Source organism: Aethalodelphis obliquidens, unplaced genomic scaffold (genome assembly GCF_003676395.1).
Source record: "Aethalodelphis obliquidens isolate GAN/ISIS:26980383/991018 unplaced genomic scaffold, ASM367639v1 scaffold59, whole genome shotgun sequence".
Taxonomy (NCBI): Eukaryota; Metazoa; Chordata; class Mammalia; order Artiodactyla; family Delphinidae; genus Aethalodelphis; species Aethalodelphis obliquidens.
The window spans coordinates 9,651,417-9,672,829 of NW_020838003.1; the positions used below are offsets into that span (position 1 = coordinate 9,651,417).

Here is a 21,413-nt window from a genome sequence, read left to right on the forward strand (position 1 = left end):
TGTGTGTGTGTGTGTGTGTGTGTGTGTGTGTGTGTGTGTGTGTGTGTATGTTTCCCCTGAATCTGGCAATTCTACCAAAGTTCAAACCTCAGTTCTGTGGCTTCCTGGTTGTGTGACCTCAGATAAGTTAATTTACCTCTCTGTCCTTTGGTTTCTTGTTCTTAAAATTGGGATAATAAATATCTGCCTCATAGGATTCTTGCGAACACTAAATGAGTTCATACACACATAAAACACTTAGCACATCAACTGTCATATAAGTTCTCAATATTAACCACTGTTGCTACATAATAGCCAGTATTATTATTATTAGAAATTTTATCCTTATCTTAGGGCTCATCTCATTAAGATAGGTTTTATGCTCATCTTAAGCCTCCTCAATGTTAGAAATGTCTGTCTTCATTATTAACGAAAGATATATCCATACATACAGGGCCATACAAATACCTCTTCTACTGCTAATTTGTTTTACTACCAAAATGGCTCAAATCTTTTTAAAAAAATGATAAGTATGTGGGGTGATAGATGTGTTCATTAACTTGATTGTGGTAATAATTTCACAAAATATATGTATATTAAATTACATTGTACACCATTAAAAAATATTGCACAACCTAAGTGTGTATAATTTTTCCTTGTCAATAATACATCAATAAAGCTGAAAAAATTAAGTTGGTTATAAATAATATATTTTGAATGAATTCATGAAAAAACTGGTTCAAATCTAACTGAAGTACTAAGAAATATCCTAAAGATCTTCATTTAAACAGAGAGATACTAGCTGAGGATAATGATTACTAATAACACAAGTCAGGCAGTTCTGCCTTAAATAATCTTACATATTTGTATCAGTTCATCTTTCCAAGTCTCTGAAATAAGTCAAAAACTAAATTCAACCATATACAATATAGTTTAAAATTCTAGTCATAGAAAAAAAGAGCAAATAATAGAAGGATTATGCTCTAATGTCAGGGAATGAGAATCTCATTTTCAGTCATGAAAAAGAAAAAGAATTTTAAAAATTAATCATTTCCATCCATATGTAAATTTATCGGCTCCATTACAGCAACACGTTAGGGTTATTATGCTGACCTTCAAACCCACCCTGTTGGTGATTACTAAAAATCATACCATAGGATCATTAGCCAAGTGTGATATGTACAGATCGCTAGAGCATGTGTATACTTCTACACTATTGCTATTGTTTTGTCATTCTTTATCCAGTCAAACATCATTTGAGTCCCCTTAACTAAAAGCACAGACAAATGGAGAGAAATATGTCGAGTAAGAAACAGCTCCACAAGCTCATATGAATATGCTCTAGCGGGAAATACTGCCTCATGCATTACTATTAAAAACGTGTGTGTGCCCCCCCACACACACACACATACACACACACCCAGGCATATCTCAAAGCAATAAAGGGCCTGCAGAGAAGGAAGGTAAAATATGCTTGCTGAGCCATCATTACCGAACAGGGGGCAAGCCTGAAATCAACAAAGGACCAGTCATGGGAAATTTATAAGTTAATATCAGTCACACCTGCAAATTACTACAGTGAGACCCCTGACCAAATCCAGAATAGCATTTAAATGCATTTGGTGAGATATTTATACATCCCTTGGAGTCACTGAAATGTTCTGAATCTAAATTTGTCAGTTATCCCAATTAAGTGCAGTGGAAATAATATCCATCACAGTGCAGATGAAGCCAACTTAACTGCACCACTTGAGAACAGGGTTTTTCCTGGGAATCTGTAATGCATTTATTCACACAGCTTGTGATTCAGGATATAAATTTATTGTTTGTATTTAATGACCAATCAGGATTTGTTCTCATTGCTTAAAAATAAGAAGGCTGTCAAATGTCTTAGAAAACCCCAAACAAAACATTCCACTGGTGCCTTCTGGGAGTTTAGCAAAGCATGTATTCTGAGCCGTGAGCCAAAATAACCCCACTTGAGTGACAATTTACACACATGTCACATCTTTTCATCTCCCTTGTTTTCGTGGAAAAGGTCAAAGCCATCAAGCCGACATGCTTAGCCAGAGTCAAGGAGAGTCATCATTTCACAACCGTGAAGTGGAACTCACACAGCAAATGAGGCTAATCATTCAGCAAGTATAAGGAAAAGATATTATGAGATTATAATTTTCTCACCAATTGAGAACCACTGTGCATAAATATAGAAATTAATAGGAAAAAATTCAGAATACTTACCAAGAAAATAAGAGCACTAAATAAAATGATCTCTCGTCTGGGAAATGACTTTCCATTTCAAGCAAAGCAGAAAGCTCTCAGATATACAAAAGATGAGAGAGCAAGAAAGCAAACCCTTCTGAAAACAATTTAACTCTGTTGCTTTATTCTCAAGATATGATATATGACACAGAACGCCCTGAGTGGCCTTGCAGATGTCACTCACCTGGGGTCAGTAGCACTCTTTCTGCTGGCAAGTGGGAGATAATTCTGCTTGCATTTATTTGGCTACAAATAGAGATGCTCTAGTCCTAAACATGTTAGCAGAAGCGCTGTAAAGACTGATGAGGTTAACTAATGGAAGCGCACTGATGTGCACCTGCCTGTTAAAATCTTATAAAAATCCTGCTTAACTTTTTCCAGATGAGATTCTCCCAACAAAAAGGATTCTTTAATGATGTAGAGAGAAAAAATTCTTTCTCAGCTCTTGAGCATTCAGGAGAACCTAGACAGAATTAATTATTCCACGGAAGAAATACATAATAGATCTTAGGAAAATTCTGTTTAATCCCCAAACTGGACTCTAAGGAGGATGGATTCTGTTAAAGAAAAGACTGGATGGCCCTTTTGCTCAGTCAAGCACATTGGTTGGTGTTGCATATGCAAAGGTGGTACTGGGGATGAGTTTGGGTGTGAGGGGCATGAGAGGGTTGACGTTTTCTGAATAAAAGAGTGAGAAGAATTTGGAGTTGGGAGTGCAAGCCAGGAAAGGTAGCCAAGGAAAAGGACACAGAGGAGCCAGCAAGATGGAGAGAGGCCAGAAACGACATGAAGTGGCTGGGCCAGTGAGACACACCCCTGTGAGGTGTGGCCAAAAATACCTTCAAGGACAAGGATGTTCAAACAAATGCTGGAGAGGGTGTGGAGAAAAGGGAACCCTCTTGCACTGTTGGTGGGAATGTAAATTGATACAGCCACTATGGAGAACAGTATGGAGATTCCTTAAAAAACTAAAGATAGAACTACCATGTGACCCAGCAATCCCACTACTGGGCATATACCCTGAGAAAACCATAATTCAAGAAGAGCCACGTACGCCAATGTTCATCGCAGCGCTATTTACAATAGCCAGGACATGGAAGCAACCTAAATGCCCATCGACAGACAAATGGATAAAGATGTGGTACATATATACAATGGAATATTACTCAGCCATAAAAAGGAACAAAATTGGGTCATTTGTAGAGCCATGGATGGACCTAGAGATGGTCATACAGAGTGAAGTGAGTCAGAAGAGAAAAACAAATATCGTATATTAACGCATATATGTGGCATCTAGAAAAATGGTACAGATGAACCGGTTTGCAAGGCAGAAATAGACACAAATGTAGAGAACAAATGTATGGACACCAAGGGGGGAAAGTGGTGGGGGTGGGTGGGATGAATTGGGAGATTGGGATTGACATGTATATACTAATATGTATAAAATAGATAATAAAAGCCTGCTGTATTTTAAAAAAAAAAGGACAAGAATGTTTAATGCACGACTGTTAAGTCATAATCTGTGATATGTGATGTGGCAGAGTGACTCCTGCCCTGTGGCAGAGTGATTCCTCCATCCTCTGTGAAGATTCTGACTAATGAAGCAACTCTTTGTTGCTGGAGGAATCAAAAAGAAGGGGCCTTCTATACCGGACAGAGATAAAGGACCATCATAAGATGCAGAGTAGAAAAAAAAGGATCCCCCAGAAGTAGTCCTGGGAAAGTAAGTCCTCCAGGATTTGCAGAAATCTTGGAAAGAGTACTGGACATTCCAAGGGATGTGGAAAAGGTTTAAGCCATCTTATCTGAAGCTCAAGTGTCAGAGTAATCAGCTGACATCTGAGTACAGATGTTTAAACTATTTTTGCAGCTTCACCTTCTATCTGAATATCCACTGTGTGCTTTAATTCCTCAGCTCCATACCTTAGAACTTAATTAACCTGAATACCCAGAGCCATAATCTGTTCACCAGTTGTTACCTTTACACCTTTAAAATGTGACTGTCATCCAGACCGCTGATTTCACACACAGGCAAGCCCCAACGTACCCACACACTAAATTCCAAAGGTACACTTTGAAGCCGACTGGCTGGAAGCAGGAGTCCATTTTTCCCATAGAAGTGATGTTATAAATCAAATGTTCTCAAACTTTAATGCACAAATGAATAGCATAGGAGGCTTGTTAAAAATAGACCCCAGAGCTCTACCACCAGAGATTCCGATTCTGGGAAGGACTCCAACAAGCAGCATTTTGATGAAACACCCAGTTGATTCTGATGCAGCCACACTTTGGAAAATATCATTATTAGTAGCGATAAGATTTTCTTCATATGCCCACAAAAGCCAATTTCATCCTTAAGGTAACTGAAATAGGAGTAATGATCATTTTCCCCCACTCCTCCTACTCTCAGATCCTTAGGCTAAAAGTCCCGCAGCTCTAAGCAGGGAGGTAGCTGGTGTGAGGTCTGATGAACCCCAGGAGGCAGCCCCTCTACTGGGGCAGAGTAAGCCAAGCGAGACAACAGCAACTGTCATAAGGAAGGGCTGCCCATAATTCACGGTTCCTTCCTCTGAACTTGTCACCTCATACAGAATTCTAATTAACATCCTAGTGGCTTCTATTTTAAATTTAAAATAGATAAGCAACAACGACCTACTGGAGAGCACAGGGAACTCTGCTCAATATTCTGTAATAACCTAAATGGGAAAAGAATTTGAAAAAGAATAGATACATGTATATGGATAACTGAATCACTTTGCTGTACACCTGAAACTAACACAACATTGTTAATCAGCTATACTCCAATATGAAATTGAACTTAAAAAGAAAAAGATCCTAGTGGCTTAAAAGAATTAAGACAGCTCCCTAACTTCCTTAGCTTATAACCAAGTAATTAAAATCGAGAAAATCTAGCTCCATTCATTTCTGTATGATGATAATGTTTCCAGAAGAACACAGCTTATTTAGGGATTTTTTTCCCATGGAAATTAACTGAAAGTAATATTCAATTACAGAGCCCAAGACCCAAAACAAAGACTGAATTGAATGCTGTTTTCCTTGTGAGTAGGAAAATCTACGAAATGGCTTAAGATACGGAGGCTCTCTCTAGCAGTGTCCAAAGCGATAAAGAAAAAAATACAAAGGACACGAATTGTTCTAAGTGGCAGAAGATTTCAGAGATCCTTTGCGTGATGGCCTGCCAAAATCTTAGGCCAGCAAAGCTCACTTACAGACACTAGACATGAACAGGCAATTTTTAACTTTAAAAAAAAAACCCATCAAGCTTATAGCAGAGTAACTTCTAGACCTTGAATGACACAACATGACAATTTTATTGGCTGACCTTTCAAAAGTGAGAAGATCTAATTAGACACTCTGATGTGCAGGTTCTGAATTATGAGAAGCAAGCAGGGGTCTCTAATCCCCACACTGTTGGAGCTAAACATTTGGGAATAATATTGCTAATTAAAATGCAGCATTCCAACCTGAAAGCCTAGCTCTCACCTCTAGTCCATATTGGTGGAGCCTGCTGTTTCTGCTTCCTCTCCCCAATACACACTACCTACTATTTTCCACCATAGAGATTCTCCTTATTACAGTTTTCAGTGTATTTCTATACCAGATGCAATGTGTTTACTCAGGTGCCTGGAGACTGAATCTCTTCAGGTGAGGAATCATTTGAATGAGGAAAGTCAAGAAATCGCTGTAATCCCCACCTCACCTCCAGCACAAAATAAATTCCATGTGGATTAAAGATTTAAAACTAAAAAATAAATCTGCAAAATACTAGGAGAACAAATGAGCATGTTTGCCACAGAGTTTATAACAGTAAAAACTTGGGAAAAAAAACTTTAAACCTGACTATCCATCAGTAAGGGAATATGCAAAGGTAAATTATGGTTTATTCATGCAGTGGAATAATATGTACTTACTAAAACAGCTGTTTAAAAGGAAGAGGTGGTGGGACTCCCCTGGCGGTCCAGTGGTTAAGAATCTGTCTTCCAATGCAGGGGATGTGGGTTCGAACTAAGATCCCACGTGCCATGGGGCAACTAAGCCTGCATGCCACAACTACTGAGCCCATGCACTCTAGAGCCTGTGCGCCACAACTAGAGAGCCCAGGCGCCGCAACGAAAAACCCCGCATGCCGCAACTAAGACCCGATGCAGCCAAATAAATTAATTTTAAAAAATAAAATAAAATGAAAACTAAAAGGAAGAGGTGAAATTCTGTATTCTGACAGAAAGAGGTCTTATGACGCTGATGAGTGAAAGAGGAAATTGAGTAAAGTACAGTCAAACAAAAACAAAATATGTGTGCGAGTGCGTGCATAAAAGAAATCCTGGGGGAAAATTCACAAGCCTTTAACATCTGTTCTATCTAAGGATGAGAACATGGGACATCACTCCTTTGTATATTTTATGCCTTTCAGTATACTTTGAGTTTTTGCTACAGCAAGAAAGCACAACAGAATCACATCATTAAAAACACTAAATTGGTAAATTCCACTCCATCCAAAGTGAAAAGAAGGAGAGAAAAAGTCATTTAAATAGTGCAGTGATGGTTAAAAGTATAGAGCAGGGGCTTCCCTGGTGGCACAGTGGTTGAGAGTCCGCCTGCCGATGCAGGGGACGCGGGTTCGTGCCCCGGTCCGGGAGGATCCCACATGCCGCGGAGCAGCTGGGCCCGTGAGCCATGGCCGCCGAGCCTGAGCGTCCGGAGTCTGTGCTCCGCGGCGGGAGAGGCCACAACGGTGAGAGGCCCGCGTACCAAAAAAAAAAAAAAAAAAGCAATCGAGAGCAAGAGCACTAGAGCCAGACTGCCTGAGTTCAGATTCCAGCTCTGCCGCTTTTTAACTGTGCAAGTCACTTGACTCCCTTGTGCTTTAGTCTTACTTTTCCAAAAAATGGATATAATAACAACAAACTCTGTGATTGTTGTAAGAATTAAATGAGTTAATACATGTAAGGTGCTTAAAAGACTGCCTGACTGCATAAGTCTTCAATAAATGTTAATTTATTAATCTTATGCTGTGAAAAGAGTGGATACATGACATTTTTCCCTTAGTCGGCTTCGGTTTTTAATGGCTCCCATAGGCATTAAAACATCTTACTGGATTCCACAATACTGTGATACCTAGAGATCTGCATTTCTGATACAACATGGCTCCTATACCCAAGTCAAGTACGTTTAGCAGACAGTCAAAGAAACAATGGTTTGTTTCAATGCCAGTGGAAAAACCAGCTGTGCTAGATTCATCAAAAGATGGGCTGTCACTCTTCATTGTGGCATGTAAACATGGCCATGGATACTTAGTCTATGAGCAATTGAAGGGGATTTCAAGAATACCTTGTCTACTTTCCTTTTTTTTTTTTACATCCTGGCTTTAGAATTTAGTCACAGTATAGAATACAATTACTCCTTAAAACTGAAGACGCAATAAACTCCCCAAGTTTGGTATATTACAATTACAATATACCAACAATTATAAAGACTACCAGACCTTTCACATTGCCAAAACTGACCTCTTCCTACCATTTCTCTTGTATATTGTTATTCTACAAAGGTTTCTGACTCTTCTTCTATCTTGAGTTATTTTGTACTTCAGCTTAGTTAAGGAAGGAAGGGTGGCTGGTGAGAAGAAAAACAATTATAATCTCTGAGACAAGGCACTCGGTGTGGGCACAGGCAGCTCTGTGGCCTGGGAACCAGCACCCCTGGTACAGACTGCAGGGCCCCACTATCGGGCATTGGCATCCGGGCATCCTGGGAACAGGTATTGACTGGCATCAGCAACACAGGCACTAGCTTTGGCAGTGCCTTCAGTGGACATCAGCCACATAGGAGCCACTCTCAGGACAAGCAGCAAAAGGAACACTGCCACAGTGGCCAGCGTAGCTGACATAGCATGGACAAGGTACCATCTTGTAGCATCAGAGTAAATGCTGCAAGACGAATGAAAGATACCTACCACTTGGAGCAGAATTTGAAATTCCCTGGGGATTCCTTAGAGGAATTGGAATGAGTTTCCAGGGGAATTTTGGATACATTAAAGGATAGAATGTTAAATTTAGCAATGAACTTGGATCTAGGACTTGAAAGAGTCCACAATATGCAGTATATGAAAATGGGGGGAGGGGTATCCTGAAACTATTTCAGTGACTGCTCCAGCCAGTGGAAAGAATACCTATTTTGTGGGGGAATAATATGTTACAGAGGTGTTCGCGAATCTGGGGAGTCTTGAATATCTCCAGAGATGGTCTTCAGAAATGTTGAGTCCTCTGTAAGCTCAGAGAACCTTGATGCTCAGCCCTTTGATTATCCAACAGATATTTATGCCAAGAATTATTAAAATATACTGAAATGATTCTGGAAGAAGCTCCCCTGGGGATGCCAGAGAGAACCTGGAGAAGTAGGTGCTGTGATTAGAAAAGACCCGGACATTCAGAAGTCTGGTCAGCAGATCCAGACTGCATGTGAACTTCACTCTCACCCACAACCTTCCTCCAGACCCTCAAAAGATGCATTTATTTTATCTACATGGGAAAGCCCTTATGAGAATGTAAGCAAACTTTAATTTTGAGGTTTTACTTTTAAGTATTATTTTGAGTTTTATTGAATTACTGAAGCAAAAGACGGCACCACACAAATTCTGAAATAGTGTTTCATTAGGGAAAGTGAATGTCCATTTTTTTTATAGCGTATAGGTTGGTCTTAGAGTTCTTAGGATATCAAAAGCAGGTGCATCTTTGGATTGGTTGATTTCTTAAGTTGAGGGTCAATGCAAGCAAAGGAAAGGTTCTGAGCAAGAAGCAAGGTATTCTGAGACTGTCACTGCAGAACTGGTGAGACAGTTGTTCCATTTCTCACTCTTGAAAGTATCAGCAATTAATAATAATGATGTCTGTGCATTGTAGACAAGAACTAGAACAGTTACTCCCATCAATTATTCTACACTTTATACTTCTTAGATTTTAAGTATCCAGAAGACAGGTCTGGAACTCTTTCTTGGTACATTGCCTAGAAAACTACCATGTGCAATTATATATTTATCAGGGCTTTTAAATGTAGTTTGCAATGAATGTAGTTAGAAAAAGCCCTGCCAAAGTCTCTTTGTATGGAGACACCATCCATTTCTGGGGGGATCTTTCAAAGGAGAAGGCAAGAAGTTCTAGACTCAGTTCCTTCTTTAGGACCCACCTAACTTTAAGGAATTGTAGTAAAACATGGTACAACTTACAACTGTGCTCTATGTGCATAAAATGAAGAGCCTCCCCTGCAAACTTACCAGTGAAGGTAATCATGGGAGCCAGGAATGAAGGTTCTGAATTCACTGTGACTCAGAGAAGCAGAGGAAAAAAGGGTGAAGAGGCACGTGGCAAATCAGCACTGATGTGGAGGCCCATGGCGCTTGTCCATCATCAGCATGGACTCCTCCTGCCATAGCCACCCGGGGTTCGGGTTTTGCTCTCCCTGCCCGCATCTCAGCTGACAAGTTACTTCTTCGGGATGTTTTGCCCATCTCTTTTTTTCTTCCAGTTTTTATTTCTTCCACATAAAAATATTTGGGAAGTAGCCGGATATGAGTTTGACCTTGGGACATCTAGACCATGGAATCTGTATAACCTTTTTTTTTTAGTGAAGTCTTGTAAGAACCTCAGACATCTCCATCCTATTCGACTGGATCTTAAATCCTAGATAGAAAGTTTTCCAAATCAATAAAGAGCAGGTTGCTTATTCAGTGTGTAGTTAAAAAGAAAAATGTAATGATCCACTTCCCCGGCTCGCCGGTGCGGGAAAGTCATCTGTCTGAAACGATGAGGTCAGGACACAAGACAGAAGGCCTGGCGGGAGTAAATGATTAGACACTAAGCCAATTCTAAGTCATCTGAAAAGAAAATGGGCCATGTTTTTCATGCTTTCCATGTTAATCACTTCTCAAGGCTAGAGAGGTGGACCCGTCTCACAGCAGTACCATAGAGTTACCCTTAAATAGTTCAGGGTTTTAAGCCCATAAAAACCAATTTGCTAGATGCCACACAGTACAGTGAAGAAAATGCTTACTCCGTTTGCAAGAGGAAAAATATATAAATATGCCAAGGTACCAGTACCATTGTTTCTATGGAAGGAAGTCAATAGTCAAGGACCCTGTAGCAGACATGGTTAATTACCTTCACAATGGCCATTTCCCTTCTTGCTTCCTTTTTTTGTTTGTTTGGTTTTTGGCCTTTTGTTGTTGTTGTTGTTGGGTTCTTTTGGTCGCACCGCGCACCGCGCATGGCTTGTGGGATCTTAGTTCCCCAACCAGGGATTGAGCCCGGGCCCTCGGCAGTGAGAGCGCAGAGTCCTAACCACTGGACCGCCAGGGAGTTCCCTCCCTTCTTGCTTCCTCGCTAACAACTCCAATCTTGTGCAAAGGGCACTCTGCCCAGACATAGGCAGTGGATCAGGATTGGTCCTGGTCAGTCTTGACAACCCTGTACCGTGCTTTCTCAGCCTCCTTTGCAGCTGGGGGACAGGGTACCATTTGACTCAGGACTAAACGATGAAGCTTAAGAAGTTATTAGGAGGTGTGTTTCCAAAATGGTTTGAGCTTCTTTGATGGAAAGGACAGGTGCATATGGTGCTGCCCCTTCCCCCCAAAACAAACAAACAGACATTAGCTCCAACCACCATGTCACAGAATCAACCCCAGCAGTGGTCACCTCCAGATATTTGGAGTGTGAGAAAAATAAGCCATTATTTGCTTAAGCCATAGTATTCTGTTATTTGCAGCCAAACACATTCTTAACTGATACAGTTCCTCTTCTCCTTCAAAATAAATGGCTCCAAACAATGAGAAGTAGAAAAGGCTCACGTCCTCTGAAGGAGGACAGCCAAACCTCAGCACCTGATCCCCCAACACCTTCCTCCCCACACCCAGCTCCTCCCACAGTGCTCCCCAGGCTCAAGATGAGGGTGGGCCAGTGCAAAATGTAAAGGGGTGCCAACAAGTAATCAAGATAAGCACTATTTTAATGCAATAGTGTCTTTTCACATTTATTTTACCATGGTAAAATACACATAACATAAAATCTGCCACCTTAGCCACGTTTAAGTGTACACACGCTTAAACGTGGTTAAGTTCAGTGGCATCAAATAACGTTCCTAATGTTGTACAACCATCACCAGCATCCATCTCCAGAACACTTTCCAACTTCCCAAACTAAAGCTCTATACCCATTAAACACTAACTCCCCAATCCACTCTCCCCCAGCCCCTGGCAGCCGCCATTCTACTTTCTGTCTCCATGATTTCGACCGCTCTAAGTACTTCATGTAAGTGGAATCATCGAGTTATCTGTCTTTTTGTGACTTAGCCTCAAGGTTCACCCATGGTGTTGTATGTGTCAGAATGGCCTTCCTTTTTAAGGCTGGATAATTTGAATGTAACAGTTTTAAAAATCAAAAAGACAGGATCCATATTACTGATTCTTCCTTTTGTTTCAGCACAGACTGTGACTGATCCTGTCTTTATTTACAATTTCGGTATTTTGTTCATCATGAATATTTTTGTGTTCATTTTGATTTTTTTAATTAACATACGATTGACCTTGATTACTGAGTTCTTTGGCACCCACCCCCTTACACTTTGTGCCCAAGGTGAATGCCTCGTTCACTGCACCGTGGTCTCAGCCCTGGCACTGCTTTGCAAACAAATAAACATGCAGTATAATGTCAAGTGGTGCTCCTATTAAGCGTGCCTTTTATTCTGATGTTTTCATCACCCCTCCAAGGGCTAGCCAGTTCCTAGAGATAGTAAACAACTCACATTTCCAGCAAGTCTTTCATATGCAAACCAACCAATCCAAGCCCTTACCCCAACCACTTCACTCAGGTCACTAGCTTCTGATCACTAATCACCCAGGGGCAGGTACCAGACAACAAGGCATAGCCCTTACGCCCAAGGGCCCACCAAAATTATTCAAACTAGCCAATCCTAAATCTGCTTATCCTGCCTCCTGCCTCACCTGTTCCTTCCCACGGAAACCACAGTAAATCCCTAGCATATGTTTCTACCCTCCCTCTGCCTCCTGACTGGCCCTGGTGCCTCCCCCATGTGGCCCTGCATAGCGTGGCACGTACCCTCCTCAGAAACTGTGAATAACAAACTATTATACCTTTTCAATGGCAATCACCTCCTGATTCTCACTATACCTGAATAATAATAAAGCCTACATTTTGAAACAGTACTCAAGGAAGGTGGCATGGAGTGATGAAGGGTGCTGCTTTACGTAGGTGGTCTGGGGAAGCATCTCTGAAGAGATGTCTTTCGAGCAGAAACCTAAAGGCAGGGAGGAAGAGGAATGTCTGGAAAAAGAAAAATAATATACCTCCTGACTAGATAATTTGCTCATTTCTGAATCACCTCTCCCTTTTCTTCTCTCGTGACTTCCACAGCACCGTTTTCTTTTGTTTTTCTCTTGCCTTTGTGGCCATGCTGTCCATGGTCCTCACTGCCTCATGGAGTTTCCAGAGCCTCCTTGCCTCCAGTTCTCTGAGGTTGCTGATGTCAGTCATGTTTTAGGCGTTGATTCCTCCCCACCAGCCTTCCTACAGACTGTCCCACGGACACTACAAATGTATCCTGTCTAAAATCAAACTCATTATCTTCTCTCCAACTACCCAAACATGAGAACTTTCAGCACTTCTCCACCTGGAGTATAAAGGTGTCACAACTGGCCCTTCCCCTCCAGCCTCTCCTGCAGCCAGTTGTTCATGCTCTACAGTATTGCCAGAGAATCCTTAACACAGACGTCCTGACTAATAATTTCAATGGTTTCTCATGGTCTACCACATAAAGTCCAAAGTTCCTAAACTATCATTCCAGCTTCATTTCCAGTGATGCCTCCCACAGTCTCAAGTCTATGCCTCACCACGTGAACAACTGTCCCCATGGCCCAGAGTTCACTGACCTCTTTGACTACATTCATCTCCAACTCCAAGGTAGCCATGGACTCTGATAACCATTCCCTGAATATTTTAGAAAATTCCGATTACGAAATAAAAACAAGTTTGTTACAGAAAATTTAGAAAATAAAGAAAAACCTAATGAATAAAATTGAAATCACTACCTATAATCCTACCACTCATTCTATCCATTTATAAGTATTAATTGAATATCTACTATGTGCAAAGAATAAGATAGAGCTAGATATAGAAGAAGTAGAGACTCTTAAAGATGTTTGAATGAAACAGGGAGAGAGAGAGAGAAGGAGAGACTTTTCATATGCTCTTCCCTCTGTCTGAAATGCCCTTCACCCCTTTATTATGCGACAGACTTCCCTTACCCTTAAAAACCAACTGAAGCCTCTCTTCCTTTATGAATCTTCCCTGATTTCCCCCAGGTTCAGATAATTACCCCCTGATTTCCTCACTCTGTACCTGGTATATTCATCCATCTTAGCCTCTCTGACATACTGTCAAAGGGTTTCCACTGTCTGTATACCTGTCTCCTCTTCTAGTCTATAGGCCTTGGAGGCTGGGAACCATGGTGACCAATGCAACCCCGACACACAGCAGGCCCTGAGAAAACAAATGTTATGAACCATGCTTCATAGGACTTCCCTTGAGTCAGAAAAACCCAAGTGGTTTCAGTACCTGCACCTCCATTCGACAAAAGCTTTGTATATCTTCCAAACACCTCTCTTTATCTTAAAGCATTTCCCCAAGTCATGTTTTAAATGCAGTAACATATATAACTCATTTTAATGGGACATGTTATACAATAAGCAAGTTCTACTACATACCAAAGCAAATTGGAAGGGCCATTTGGTACACTTTGTACTCCCATCAAGCCTGCAAAAATTATTTAGCCTATCCTTCTCACTAAACTTTCTGCCAGTTTCAAAGCATTTAAAATAATCAATTAGCTAATCCTTGCAACACTTCTCTGGGCTTAGCCAGTACTCTCAGAACAGTTTAGAGATATTGTTTAAAGAAGGTAGAAACAAAAAACAGCTCTGCTGTAAAGCAATGGGATTACCCAGTGATGCCTAGCACCTGTGCAGAAAAGCAGCCAACGATTAGGGTTAAAACATAAGCAAAAAACTTTCACTTCACCAGGGACCCCCGTGTCTAGCACTCACCCTTTGAAGAAGAGTCATGTGAAAATTCCACAGACTTGAGGGAAGATTACCAGAGCAGCCAGGACCACCTGTGGGAAGCAAACTACCATTAAGATAAGCAGAGGGGCTTCCCTGGTGACGCAGTGGTTGAGAGTCCACCTGCCGATGCAGGGGACGCGGGTTCATGCCCCAGTCCGGGAGGATCCCACGTGCTGCGGAGCAGCTGGGCCCGTGAGCCATGGCCACTGAGCCTGCGTGTCCGGAACCTGTGCTCCGCAGCGGGAGAGGCCACAGCAGTGAGAGGCCCGCGTACCGCAAAAAAAAAAAAAAAAAAAAAAAGATAAGCAAGAATTTGTGGGGCACAAGGGAAGAGGAGGTCTAACTTGAAACACAAATATCAACAGCACGAGGGTGGAGAGGAACCAAAAATGACTGCTTTGTAATTGCTCAGGCATTACCAGAAAGGAAGTGATTCAGTATACATTGAGGGGAAACTAAAACATTATATATAATGTTATTATAGATAATACAATATTATTATATGCTATTATACAATACTTTATGTTATAATATATAGTATTATATATTTCTCTAATGTTATTGTATATAATTATATATAATAGTTAACATTTTTGAGTATTCATACATATTCTTGTAACAATTCTGTGAAGTAGGTAATACTATCCCCACTTTAAATTAGAGAAAGCTAAGGCTCAGAGTGGTTAAATAATCTCCACTCTGAGTTAGCAAGTGACGAGGATGTTTTCAAGCCTAGATCCATCGGGTGCCACATGGAAGACAACCATTATGCCATACTACCTCCCAGTAATATAAGCACTCATTGAATTATTCTATCCGTCGGGGCTCCAGCAAGAAACAGATGGCACATTCCAAATTAATACCATGAGGAAAGTTTAATATGGGGCCTGTCTACAGTCGGTGTGCAGGGTGTAGGGAACCTCAAGAGACAATGAGGAGTTGGTATCAGTGGACCCTGTTAACACCCATAAGCCTGAAGGGGAAAGGTGGCTGCTGGAATTTGAAAACAAAGAGGCTGTGTGGGGAGAGACATTTTACAGAAAATATAAGGGAGTCCAGAATGAGCCAATGCATTGGCCGCTACAAAGAGAGGGGAGGGGTGGTGAACACACAGGCCTCTGTCTCCTCTCTTGCTCTAATCCCTGCCAACACTTCCATTGGCCAAACCAACCTGGAACCAGAGAATAAGGTAGTCTGGTGAAGTTGTCCAACCACCAGGGCTCAGAACAAGGTGGAAGAGTGTACCTAAAAAAATAAATAGATTAACCAAACATGAATTTGAGTGAGGATCATGGTGTCATGAGATTTCTTCAGGGTCAGCAAGAAGAGGCCAAGAAAGGTTTATTATTCCAAAAGATGAGGGTGGGAGGGAGAGAGAGAGAGAGCTTGGCTTAAAACATAATAAAAAAATTACACTTAATAAGACTATTAAAAAATAATATTATATCCTTAACTTTTTACTTTCTGATTAAGAGTAACCAAAATATGACCGTAAGCATGGTTGGTTCTTTCTTTGCTTGACCTGATGGCTTGATGACTTAAAGAAAAAGCGAAGATTTGAACTAAAGTATCCAGGGGAGAAAACTGAGCTGAAAAAGCAGCAATTTCTGCCAACCCTCTTTCCCCATATTTTCCGGGGGATATTAGGATCATGAGCTAAGCTGCCCCCTTTTGAAGATGAGCAAAAGCATGACAACTGAAGACGAGAGAACAGGGAGAAAAACAACAGGTAGAATACAGACACAAACGAACAAACGAAGGAGTCCTTTCATTAGAATATCAGCCACGGAAGCTGCACCTTCCTTGAATTCAGTCAACAGGCAACATATATTGAATAAAACTGATATCTATAAATTCTTTTTCAAGTTTCAGTCTATTTAATTTCTCTGTGAGGACGAATAACTCTACCATTAAGGACTAAATGGGCATTGAGTTCATTGCAGCACTATTTACAATAGCCAGGACATGGAAGCAACCTAAGTGTCCATCGACTGATGAATGGATAAAGAAGATGTGGCACATATAGACAATGGAATATTATTCAGCCATAAAAAGAAATGAAATTGAGTTATTTGTAGTGAGGTGGATGGACCTAGAGTCTGTCATACAGAGTGAAGTAAGTCAGAAAGAGAAAAACAAATACCATATGCTAACACATGTATATGGAATCTAAGGAAAAAAAATGGTTCTGACGAACCTAGGGGCAGGACAGGAATAAAGATGCAGACGTAGAGAAGAGACTTGAGGACCCGGGGAGGGGGAAGGGTAAGCTGAGACAAAGTGAGAGAGTGGCATTGACATCCAAATGTAAGATAGATAGCTACTGGGAAGCAGTCGCATAGCACAGGGAGATCAGCTCGGTGCTTTGTGACCACCTAGAGGGGTGGGATAGGGAGGGTGGGAGGGAGACGCAAGAGGGAGGAGATATGGGGATATGTTTATGTATAGCTGATTCACTTTGTTATACAGCAGAAACTAACACAACAATGTAAGGCAATTATACTCCAATAAAGATGTTAAAAAGAAAAAAAAGACTAAATGGACATTGAAACAAAAGCCTATTATAAAATAATATTTAAATTGAAATTAAACACAGACATCAACTCCAGCCCATTATTCCTTCAAAGACAACACTGGATATTCAGAGGCAAAGGGTCTTTGCTGCCTTGGAAAAAATTATGCAACCTGCTGAGGGACCAGAACTCAGTTTAAAGGAAAAGATGGGAAGATGTGCTATGCTCTTCATGTTTATTTGATCAATGACTGCATCAAAACTGAAGGCAGACAGTTGAATCCCATAGATTCCCCTTTTGATGTACTTCTTGATCTAAAGGATGCCTCACCTACAGCAGAGTCTTAGCACCATCACCAAACTCATCCGTTAGTCATGACTGGAACGTAGCCAGCTGGATTATCAAATAGTGATGTCTGGAGTCTTCTATTTCACCACCACAAGGGGAAAGACCCACACCCAAGGCAGCAAGTCCTCCATGGATTTGTCTCACAGGCTGCTGCAGCCTGAGCCCAAGGTGTAACTGCTAGGACAGACATCTCAGATTATCAGAGCTCACAGGGAAAGAGTAGCTATTCTCGTCCAAATTTCCTCACTTTACAGGTGAAAGGAAGCAGAGCCCCAGGAGACTGAAGTGGAAGGCACTCATTTCACACCAAAGGGAAACTTGTCATTTTTTTTCCTCTTTTGGCAGAGCTTTAAATCATTCAGGTGAAAACTTATTGCATTTAGCACAATGGCAGTAGTAAATAAAGTAACCTAAATGATCACTCAAAACAGTAAGCATACTTTTTAATACACTTATGTATAAAGAGAGAAGTATCATCATGCATGAATCTGGGGCAGGAGCTGAGCTAGAAATGAAAATAATATGTGGCCAAAGGCAAATCTGAACGAATATAGAAGGAAATAAGATGGAGAGCAGCTGAGTTCAAGGGCTTGTGTAGGTCCATCACAGATAAACGTCCACAATTTACTTTAAAATCTTCAGCATAGACCATGGGACCCAATAATGTGTTAGCTGGTTTCAGCTTTATTCAAGGGGCAGCCGTATGTCCTAATCAGGAACCCACATTCATGGGGTAAAAGCCCACACACCAGAGTGACTGCTGCTACTTGCACTTTGGGCATTCATTTCTTGGTCCTCACCTGTGCTTTTGCTAATGAGTATCAAGAATTTCAGAAACTGAGTTCCTTTGGTGAAATCAGCAGCATCTTCGCACCGTGGATGTAGAAACAGGCTCTCGCTGGTGAAAACAGTGGTATTAAAGATAACGTGGGTTGGTTAAAACATCTGTCACATTTCCCACCCTTGCATGAACAGAGTAAAGAAGGGATTGAGGCCTGCATCCTGTATGCTTAAGGGTGAGGCTTTTGATTTAAATGCTCCTGAGCAGACAGAAATGGAGACGGCTACTGACGCAAGAAACAGACACGCTAACACTTCAGGACAGAGATGATGTGATGTTTTGCTTTTGAAAGCAGAAGTTCTTACATATGTAATCATTAATTTTTGGTCTTGAATACATTTCTTTCAAACATAGACTGTATAGAGTAACAACTGGTTACCCTAAAGCTTACACTGTACTAAAGAAAAATATTTTAAGGAGATCACATGCTTATCTACCCCTACCCACCACCTCACACAAAAATACAAAAGTACTATCCAGCCACAAACACAAGATCTCCCAATTTATGCTATGATTTTCCCCTTTGCATTTCACTGGATAATTTAACTTAAAATAACCAAATGTGTTTTACTGTCCAATTTTCATGTAGTAGCACACCATAGCAATCTGTTGATAAATACCTATCCTGCAGAGCTTCTAGATTAAATTTTTAAAACATATCTCTTGAGATTTTTAACCATTTCCTTTTAAATAATTTTCAGGTTTTTGCAAAACCCCACTTTTAAGCATCTCCAACATGTGGGGTTTGGTCTAACACCTTACCTCAAATATCTTCATAAATTATTTTAGTATTAAATTATATGTCCACTTTTCATATGGTATGTTCGTTTTTCATAAGATACTCAGATACTTTTCCAAACTCTATACTGAACAACTATGAAGATGACATTACACATTGACAGACAATAACGTTGGCAACTGCTGGGGCTCCTGCAACGTGAAATACCGAAGATGAAGCAGCCAATCGTACAGACCCAAACTGAGGTTTCTTTGCATAGTCCTTTAATGAAATGAGACTGCTGAATTAGAAGAAGCTGGGCACCCCTGACCCAGATTCTTACAGTAAGAGTAGTTGCCCTAGATGTCTGTCAAGATTATGTATTCTTAATCAGTGAGCAATCAAAACAAATATTTCACTCCGCTTCATAAATCTATGCTGTGTGATTGCATCTGACACATCTAGGAGAAGATAATCCCTTACAGTTCACTTCCTCCTGTTTCTAAATATAAGCTGCATTGACTTATACAGGCCTCTCCACTCTGCCCTGTACTAGAGAGATATGTGGAGGGTTCAGAGGAACTGGTGAAACAAAAATTCCTAACTGGCCATTGGAATATGAATTATGATAACCAGGACCCACTGCCTAACCAGGACTGAGACTGCCAGAGTTGGTAGTGTTCTCCCAAATGAGGCGCAGGAAGAAATTAATGTGGGGCTCTTTCAACAGAAAAAAAGAGTATCGGTATGTATTTCAGTGTTATTTCAACATGGTTGGCAGTAGCAAGATAAAAGGAGGAAAAGAGGAAATCACCTCAATCTCCATCAACAGCAAAATGCTTGAATAAATTATAGTCCATTCATTCATGGACTATTATGCAATTATAGAAGCGATAAAACTTGCAGGTTAAAAGTGTGGAGTGTAAAGTCAGACTGCCTGGGTTTCTCACTCCACCACTTCCTGATCTGTATGAGTCTCACAAATTACTCAGTTTATCTAGGCCTCAGTTTTCTCAAATGGCAAAAGCGGATAATAACAGTACCTACCTCACAGAGTTCACAAAGGCATTAAATAAAGTATTTTCAAGAGTGATTTGGACATAGTAAGCACTCAGTAAAAGAAATTATTAAGGATTAAAAGAATTAATCTTCTAGGGGCTTCCCTGGTGGCGCAGTGGTTGAGAATCTGCCTGCTAATGCAGGGGACACGGGTTCGAGCCCTGGTCTGGGAGGATCCCACATGCCGCGGAGCAACTGGGCACGTGAGCCACAACTACTGAGCCTGCGCATCTGGAGCCTGTGCTCCGCAACAAGAGAGGCCACGACAGTGAGAGGCCTATGCACCACGATGAAGAGTGGCCCCCGCTTGCCACAACTGGAGAAAGTTGTCGCACAGAAACGAAGACCCACCAGAGCCAAAAATAAATAAATAAATTGATAAACTCCTACCCCCAACATCTAAAAAAAAAAAAAAGTGTCACTTTAAAAAAAAAAAAAGAATTAATCGTCTAGTTAAGGCTAACAAATGAATTGCACAGATGTCCTTAGCAGGGTAATGTTCACGGTAGGATAATATTAAAAAATGACCTATGTATCTATATATATTTGCCTAGAACATAAAAAGCTGTAGAAGGATACATACCACTGGTAGGAGAGAGAGGAAGAGAGAATAAACTTTTTCTTTATATACTTTTGTGTTGTTTAATTTATTATAATAAGCAGGAATTACTTATGTAATTTGTTAAATCCAATAAAGAAAGAAAAATGTGCATTAGTATCCAAGCATGTGTTTGGATAGGTGAAGTCAGGAGGCATCTGGCCTTGGGCCTAGATATGGAAACCAATGCTGGGGGTGGAGGAGAGAGTATAGCATTGTGGCAGGCCAGACCTGACTTTTTAACTATTTATCTGTTTAGCTGGACTGCAAACCCCTAGAGGACACTGTTGCTCATTGTGTCAGTGTCCACAGATGTTACATTAATGGATGGCTCCATCCCAGAGGGCACTGATTTTGCATGCGTCAGTGAAGATAGACTAGGTGATACTGCAGAGGCTTCAACAACAAAGGTTTCTTTCTCATTCACATTACATCTCCAGTGCTGATCAGCCACAGCTCCGTGCCAGGCTTCACTGGGCATCCAAGCTGATGGATCCCAGCCTTCATGTGCAGCACTGCTGAGCTCATGGCAGAAGAAGAAAAAGAATGCAGAGCTACACGTTGGCTCTTAAAGCTTTGCCTGGAAATGACTCATCTCTTCTCTTCTGCTCACATTTTATTTTCCAGAGAAAATCAATCACACGAGTGTACATGAGTTCAACAGGATGGAGATGTGTAATCTTCTCTCAGGGAGGGCATCAATGTGGGTGAAAGGTCCTGCAGCCGACTGCTTGTGTTTCTCCATTACTCTGTGTTAGTCACACATCTCCCTTCTCCTCTTGCGAAGAGGTTTGCAGTCCCTTCTCTGAACCCCTTGGGCTAAATGCATTTCAGAATTCAGAATTTTGCAGATGTTATCGTGCAACCATATTTGAGGTAATACACTAAACAGGATCTTGGCGGCACCTTGTATTAATATTTCTGCAGCAAAATACATAAATATCCACATT

At 40.9% G+C, this 21,413-nt stretch overlaps 1 long non-coding RNA gene across 1 annotated transcript in view; it reads right to left on the minus strand.

Annotated features, from left to right (window-relative positions):
• LOC113609889 (uncharacterized) overlaps positions 1 to 19,860 on the minus strand; it is a 55,857-nt gene extending 35,997 nt beyond the window's left edge. The window contains exons 1-3 of the long non-coding RNA XR_003428859.1: positions 18,048 to 19,860; positions 15,558 to 15,631; positions 14,369 to 14,436 (exon numbers count right to left, since the gene is read on the minus strand). This is a non-coding gene — a long non-coding RNA (uncharacterized LOC113609889). The remainder of the gene's footprint in view (positions 1 to 14,368; positions 14,437 to 15,557; positions 15,632 to 18,047) is intronic.
• Between the last annotated feature and the right edge of the window lie 1,553 nt (positions 19,861 to 21,413).